Source organism: Canis aureus, chromosome 17 (genome assembly GCF_053574225.1).
Source record: "Canis aureus isolate CA01 chromosome 17, VMU_Caureus_v.1.0, whole genome shotgun sequence".
NCBI lineage: Eukaryota > Metazoa > Chordata > Mammalia > Carnivora > Canidae > Canis > Canis aureus.
The window spans coordinates 19,500,784-19,507,726 of NC_135627.1; the positions used below are offsets into that span (position 1 = coordinate 19,500,784).

The window sequence follows — 6,943 nt, forward strand, 5'->3', positions numbered from 1 at the left end:
AAAATATCTTCCATCTCTATAAAGTGGCATAAAATTAACACAGATGGAGGAGAATACTGGGAGACCAGCCCGAGTATTATTGGAATAATCTGAACAGAGAAAGCTACTTCTAATAGGCATAGTTTGTGAGTGTGATGGGAACATTTACCAAACAAAATACAAAGTAATAACTTTATAAGAAAGCAAATGTTAAAATTTCACACCTTAAGCTAATATTAGTCATAACCCAACTTTTCAGAGTAATAAAAGTTATTCTTCATGATTAGAATACTTTAAAGGGAGTTTCTGCTGTGAAAAAAAGTTTAATTGGTTGTTTTCTGTATTCTGTGAAATGCACTTTTAAGAACATGCTCCTTGGCAGCAAAATTGGCATTTTGCAATGTGTGTGGAGCCTGTATTATAATGAGACATAGGGACCTTTCTGGGATGGAGCAAACCAGTCTGTTGGGCATTTATATTCAGTTTTCTAAATAAATAAATAAGAACAGAACTTTTCAGTTTACTTCAAGAGCTTCTGGTTGCCTGTGATTAAGAACTGGTTGGGAGAAAGAACAAGGAATATCATTAAAGTCTGAACTATTCTGAATTTTTGCAAAATTTACTCTTATTTAAAGCAGTTAGGGACACCTGGGTGGCTCAGGGGTTGAGTGTCTGCCTTTGGCTCAGGGCGTGATTCTGGGATCTGGGATCAAGTCCCGTATCCGGGTCCCCATGGGGAGCCTGCTTCTCCCTCTGCCTGTGTCTCTGCCTCTTTCTCTCTCTCTCTCTGTGTGTGTGTGTGTATCTCTCATGAATAAATAAACAAATCTTTTTAAAAAAATAAAGCTCTTTTTCTTTAAGTGTCATCCACCAACTAGCAGCCTCACTGTCACCTGGGAACCCAGGTGAGAAATGAAAATACTTGGGCCCCACTCCAGATCTACTGAATCAAAAACCTGGAATGAATGAGTGTGTGTTATAAGCCCTCCAAGTTCTTCCAAAGAACACTGAATTTAGAGAACCAGTACTTTTAACCAGTACTTCTCACTTTATCACTAATCATCAGGGAAATGCAAATCTAAGCCATAGTAAGATATGACCTTACATGTGTCAGAATGACTGGAATAAAAAAAACAAAAAACGTGTTAGTGAGGATATAGGGGAAAAGGGACCCTCGTGCACCATTGGTAGATAGGTAAAATGGTGCACCCACTGTGGAAAACAGTGTAGAGGTTCCTAAAAAAATTATAAAAAATAGAATTACCATATGATCCAGTTAATTCCACTACTGGGTATTCACCCAAGGGAAATGAAAATACAGGGGCTTATGGGTCGCTCAGTCAGTTAAGTGGCTGACTCTTGCTCTTGGCTCAGGTTGTGGTCTCAGGGTCCTGGGATTGAGCCCCACTCTGGGCTCTGGGATCTGTGCTCAGTGGGAGTCTGCTTGAGGATTTCTCCCCCTCTCCCTCTGCCCTTCCTACCCCTCCTCAAATAAACAAATCTTTAAAAAATGAAAATACTTATTTCTAAAAGATATTTGCACCCCAGTGTTCACTGTAGCTTTATCGTAGCCAAGATATGGAAGCAACTTAAGTCTCCATATATAAATGAGTGGATAATGATGTGGTATATACACAAGGGAATATTACTCAGCCATAAAGAATGAAATCTTGCTATTCACAACAACATGGATGAGCTAGAGGGTATTATGCTAAGCGAAATAAGTCAGAAAAAAAACAAATATCATGATTTCACTTATATGTAAAATCTAAAAACAAATGAGGCAAAACAAAACAAACAAATAAACAAACAGATTTAAACTGAGAACTGCTGATTGCCAGAGGGTAGGTGGGTGGGATATGGGTGAAATAAAGGGAACAAACTTCCAGTTATAAGTCATGGAGATATAAAGTACAGTATAGGGAATTAGTCAATTAGTAATGTTGTACAGCGACTATACTTATTGTGAACACTAAGTGATATATAGAATTGTTGAATCAATACATTGCACACCTAAAACTAACATCGTATATTTATTTTTTAAAATTTGACTTTCACCTGTTAGTTGGAATCAGCATAAGAGAAGGAGGTCCTACATATAAGGGACACCTCACCTGTACCTAGTCCCATCTTAGTATGGCTTCTAAATAGGTTATCAACATATCTCAACAACCTATATATTACATCCTTTCTCCTAACACCATGCACAGCAATAATCATTCCCTTTATTCCACTCTAGCATTACCTTCTCTGAATTCCTCAACTCATGGTTATCTGGCTTCCACCCCAGAGAATACTTCTCTTTGGTAATTGTAGCCAGCTCCTCATTGTTAACTGTAAAATCATGGCCTTAAATTGTATGATTGTTTATGGTCTATGTCCTACTAGAATTCAATCTCTATTAGGTGATTTTTCTGTGTTGTTCACTCTTCTATTTGCATCTGGAAGAATACCTAGCACAGATTACTTACCCAGCAAAATGTTTTGAATGACAGTGAAAATAACTTTTTTTCAGCTCCTTATCCTACACATCTTTGGGGTACTCCACAGCGTTAACAAATTCTATTAACACCAATATTCAAAACCATCAAATCTCCATCATTGATTTCAAAAGTACTTCAGTCTCTGGCTTTCATCATATGCTTTATATGTCTTTTTTTTTTTTTTTTCATTTTCCTGTGGAGATTCTTTTTCTCTGTTTTGCAACTTCATCCATTCATAGAGGCAGAAAATGATAATAATTAGAGAAGGCAAATTTTGAAATAAGATCCTATGTAAATTAGACTCTATGAGTCTTGCTTTTCTCATCTGTAAATTGGTGCCCTGATATTATTTACCTGCAGTATTTTGAAAACTAGATGAAACTGTAAAACTATAAAACCTGATGAAACCCCTACTATGTTGTTGTTCCTCTGCAAATGATGGAAATCACTAACCTCCAACATTTAACTGTTTCATATCTACATTTGCAACGTTCTGATGGACCACACACAGATTTTTTGACTTTCTATTCAGCTTGTGAAGACCATGCTGATTAGCTTTCCTCTTTGGATGACTTGGAATCCTTTGGCTAAAGGCTCACTTCTCATCTTTAATATCTAATAAATAAGCTGCAATTTTTTATTTGACCTAAAAATCCTTTCATATCCAAATTTTTTTTCCATTTTCACCATTAGATCAATGGTACAAAATCTGTAGACAAGCCCATTACAACAGTTGGCAAATGCTGTATGCATTCTCTTCGGAGTCTATTATTCTACTTTCTGCAGTCAGAGTGCCAACTTTAAATATAAATATATTAAGACTATCCGTTGCTTTCTCATTGTTCTTAACAAAAATGAAGTGCAATTACTATGTGGTCCAGTAATCTCAAACTAGTTTATTGCAATCCCAGCCCTCTACTATATGGAGAATGTTCCTCCCTAAAGCATGCTAGAGATCTAGGGGCACACACTCTAGGTCAGCCATTAAGCATAGCCAAAATGGTTATGCACATCCCATGGTGTGGCTAAAATCAGATGGCCCCATATGTTGTCCTGATCAGAGATCCTGAGTTATTGAGAAGGCCTCATACAAATGAATATATTTTGCAAGCCCCATTCACTTATTTCCTTCCAGGTCCTTAGTTTTTCTCATTATGCTGCTCAAATTTCTCAGTCATTACAATATATCACCTCCTCCCCCCTTACCAGTCAATTCTAGGGTTCCTGAGTCCACATTATTTTCCTCCACTGAGGGGACAGCAAGGCCACGAAAACCAAAAACACTTTTTTGACATCTCACTAAAATTGAAATATGAATTTTTATCTTTTCCTCTGAAAGACAGAAAGGGCTTTAATTTCAAATATTCCCTGGTTGTGAGGACACACATTTGCCTGAGATCTTTCTTAAAAAGCATTCAAGGAAAGCAAATAAAACCAATGCAAAGGTGGTTGAATGTCCAAATCCTATTGTAATAAAAGAGAAATTCTTAACTTGGCCTATAGCATGCTTCCCAGTCCAGCCATTACCAGTCTTCTCCATCTCCCCTCATGTCATGAACCCTCTTGCTGTCTCTTGAAGTCTCTACTGGACTTAAACCAGTTACTCACATTTGCCAAGCCCTGACCTGCCTCTGGAATTGTGCAGGCTGTTTTTACAGTTTGAAATACCTCCCTTTCCCTCAGCTCAATGAACCCTCACTGTTCCTTCTCAGCTGCAGTCACTTTTCTCATCTCCTTGACAACATAAAATAATTCACTATTTTATACTTTAATAGCACTATATTGTTAGGTACAAGATTGATAGTAAACATTCTAAAAGTTAAACTATTTACTAATTCTGGTTTCATTAATCAATTATTTTTGCAGGGTCTATGGCTTAAGTTTGCAATTTGCTTACAGGCTTCTCCCCAGCCACACACACTATTACTGATCTGCTGCCAAGGATGAGCCCTTCATTTTTTACTCAGCTAACAAACTCCATGACTCACATTTCTTTCCTAGACAGTTTTCTATTTCCTGCTGAATCTGATGTTAAATTCTCAAATGTCAAATATGGTTAAGTTCCTTTTCTGCTCAAAACCTCATTGGTTCTTTAAGTGCAGAAAGGATACAAGTATCTTAGCATTGTAAAGTACTTGCTAGTTCAAACTCTTATTTTTGCCATGTTTACCTGCTTACTGTTTCTCCAACAAAGTAACTTTGGTGTCAACTACATCAACATATCTGCTTTACCAGAGATACATAATCCAAGTTCCTACAAGTTAAAGAATGTACAATAGAAGCTGAAAACCCATTGGACTTGATATGGGACAGGATTAAAGAATTAAACATTGGGAAGACCTTGTTTCCCTTCGTGTCTCAGTGAGAATTTCTTTCTCAGATATACATGTTTGATTACCCCACGTTTGCCTATGTATTTTTTTCTCTTCACTTATGTTCTCATTATTTTTAAGTAATGTGGTTTTCCTAGAAAACATTCTGTAAATAAGTGCTACTGGTTGTGGTACTGATCATTACAGTAATATATAAGCCACTTAGAAAAAGGAAAATCCGAGTTTATAACTTCATGCATCAAAATGACATTGGCTGTTGGTCTACTGGTGTGTCCAGAGCACCGGAGCCACATCATATGGGGATGATCAAGAACTTACTAAAAGCATAGAGATGTGGCCTTGGCAGGTCCTGAGCAAAGAAGGCAAGGAAGAAGTCTCCTCTGAGGTAAGGTTCTATGAAGGCAGAAGGTTTGCCACAGGGGATATGACAGATAAGACTGTGAGTGAGGATCTATGGGAAGCAATGCCCAAAGTCATGAAGTATGTGGGAAGAACCAATGACAAGGGAATCAGGATGGGGATGACAGTTCCTATTTCTTTGCTGTATTTCCCAGTGAAGATGGCTCCCCTCAAAAGAAATTAAAAGTCTGGTTCCAGATTCCAAACTAGTTTTAGAGCAACTCCACTAGTTCCTACCAATAACAGCATCAAGACTGTGGACAGGGAAAGCATCACCATCTACTCCTTGCAATTTGGTGGTTATGCCAAGGAAACTATGTAGTTCATGGTGCCCAGCTGTGTACCACCTTGAAGGGCAGGACTACCTGACAGAATGACTTCTACTTACTTCAACACTGGGTAGAACTCTCCCATGAAGCCCTATGGACATCACAATGAAGTCTGGCTGATGAAAGCATGAATGACTCACTGAGCCAGAACTTCCTGAATATGTACTTCTGTGTCTACTTTCTCAGGGGAGAAGGAGGGAGCAAAGCTTGCAACTGTATCTCCAGCTTAACCAACTTTCCTTTAAAGCCAATTACTGCTAATTTTCTGAAATAAGTATATATCATCTATGGTCTTTTTATTAATGGTGGGAAATAATACAGCCAAGATAAGCAGCATCCCTCTATGTACGTAGAAAGCTCTGTGGTGGACCAGAAAAAAAAAATCCAGCAATATTTTCCCAGTTATCTGCATCACTAAAAACAGATTTTTAAAAAATTATTGAACCTATTTTTTAAAATTTATTCATGACATACAGAGAGAGAGACAGAGGCAGAGACACAGGTAGAGGGAGAAGCAGGTCCCATGCAGGGAGCCTGACGTGGGACTCGATCCTGGGTCTCCAGGATCAGGCCCTGGGCTGAAGGTGGTGCTAAACCACTGAGCCACCCCGGCGGCCCTGAACCTATATTTTGAGAGAAAAATGTGATTTGTATGCGATCTTTCATCCATGATTCTTATAAGAGCTTTGTCTACAAAGAAACTGAAAATAAAGATCTTTGACTTAAAAAAATGACAATTGGATATTTTCTTTATAGGGATAGCTGTTATGGTGCAGTATTTAAGAGAACTTCTGCACTATTTAACTAAACACAGACTGTGTATATGCAACACTGTTAAGACCTAAAGGAAGGATGTAAAGGTGATGAGATAGAAACTACTGTCCTCAAGAACAAAGTTTCTCATGAGGGCAACATGTAGGCATATGATTACATTTGGCACAAAGCACAGAGGGTAGAGTGCCAAAAATTCTATAAAAACTAAGTGCTTTGACAATGCCTGAAAAGGAAAAAAGATTAATTTTTACTGAGATGGCCGGATCTGACTTAATGATATAAGTAACATTTGACCTGAGTTGAAGACAGTGGAAGATTTGATTAGTTAGAAATAGGGAAACAGGTCATTCCAGGCTAAGGGAGAAGTATGAGACAGAGTAGTGAGGTACACAGGGCATGGTCTCTTTGGAGAAAGGCAGCTAGAACAGAGCTAAGGTTCATATAGGTCTTCTGTTAGAAAGTGATTCATATACAAGATGAGGTTCAAAGGACAGATTGGGGTCAGACTGTGAAGTCATAAATACCACGTGAAGAAATGTTTATGACCACAGCAAGGGGCAATAAGAAATAGCACTTTTTGTTTTGTTTTTGTTTTAAAATGATCAGGATTTAGTTTTTAGCTATTCTAGCTCTAGGACATTGGGAA

General features: G+C 38.0%; 1 pseudogene; it reads left to right on the forward strand.

The window, feature by feature from the left end:
• The first annotated feature begins 5,091 nt into the window (after positions 1–5,091).
• Positions 5,092–5,654, forward strand: LOC144287459 (heme-binding protein 1 pseudogene; annotated as a pseudogene).
• The last annotated feature ends 1,289 nt before the right edge of the window (positions 5,655–6,943 follow it).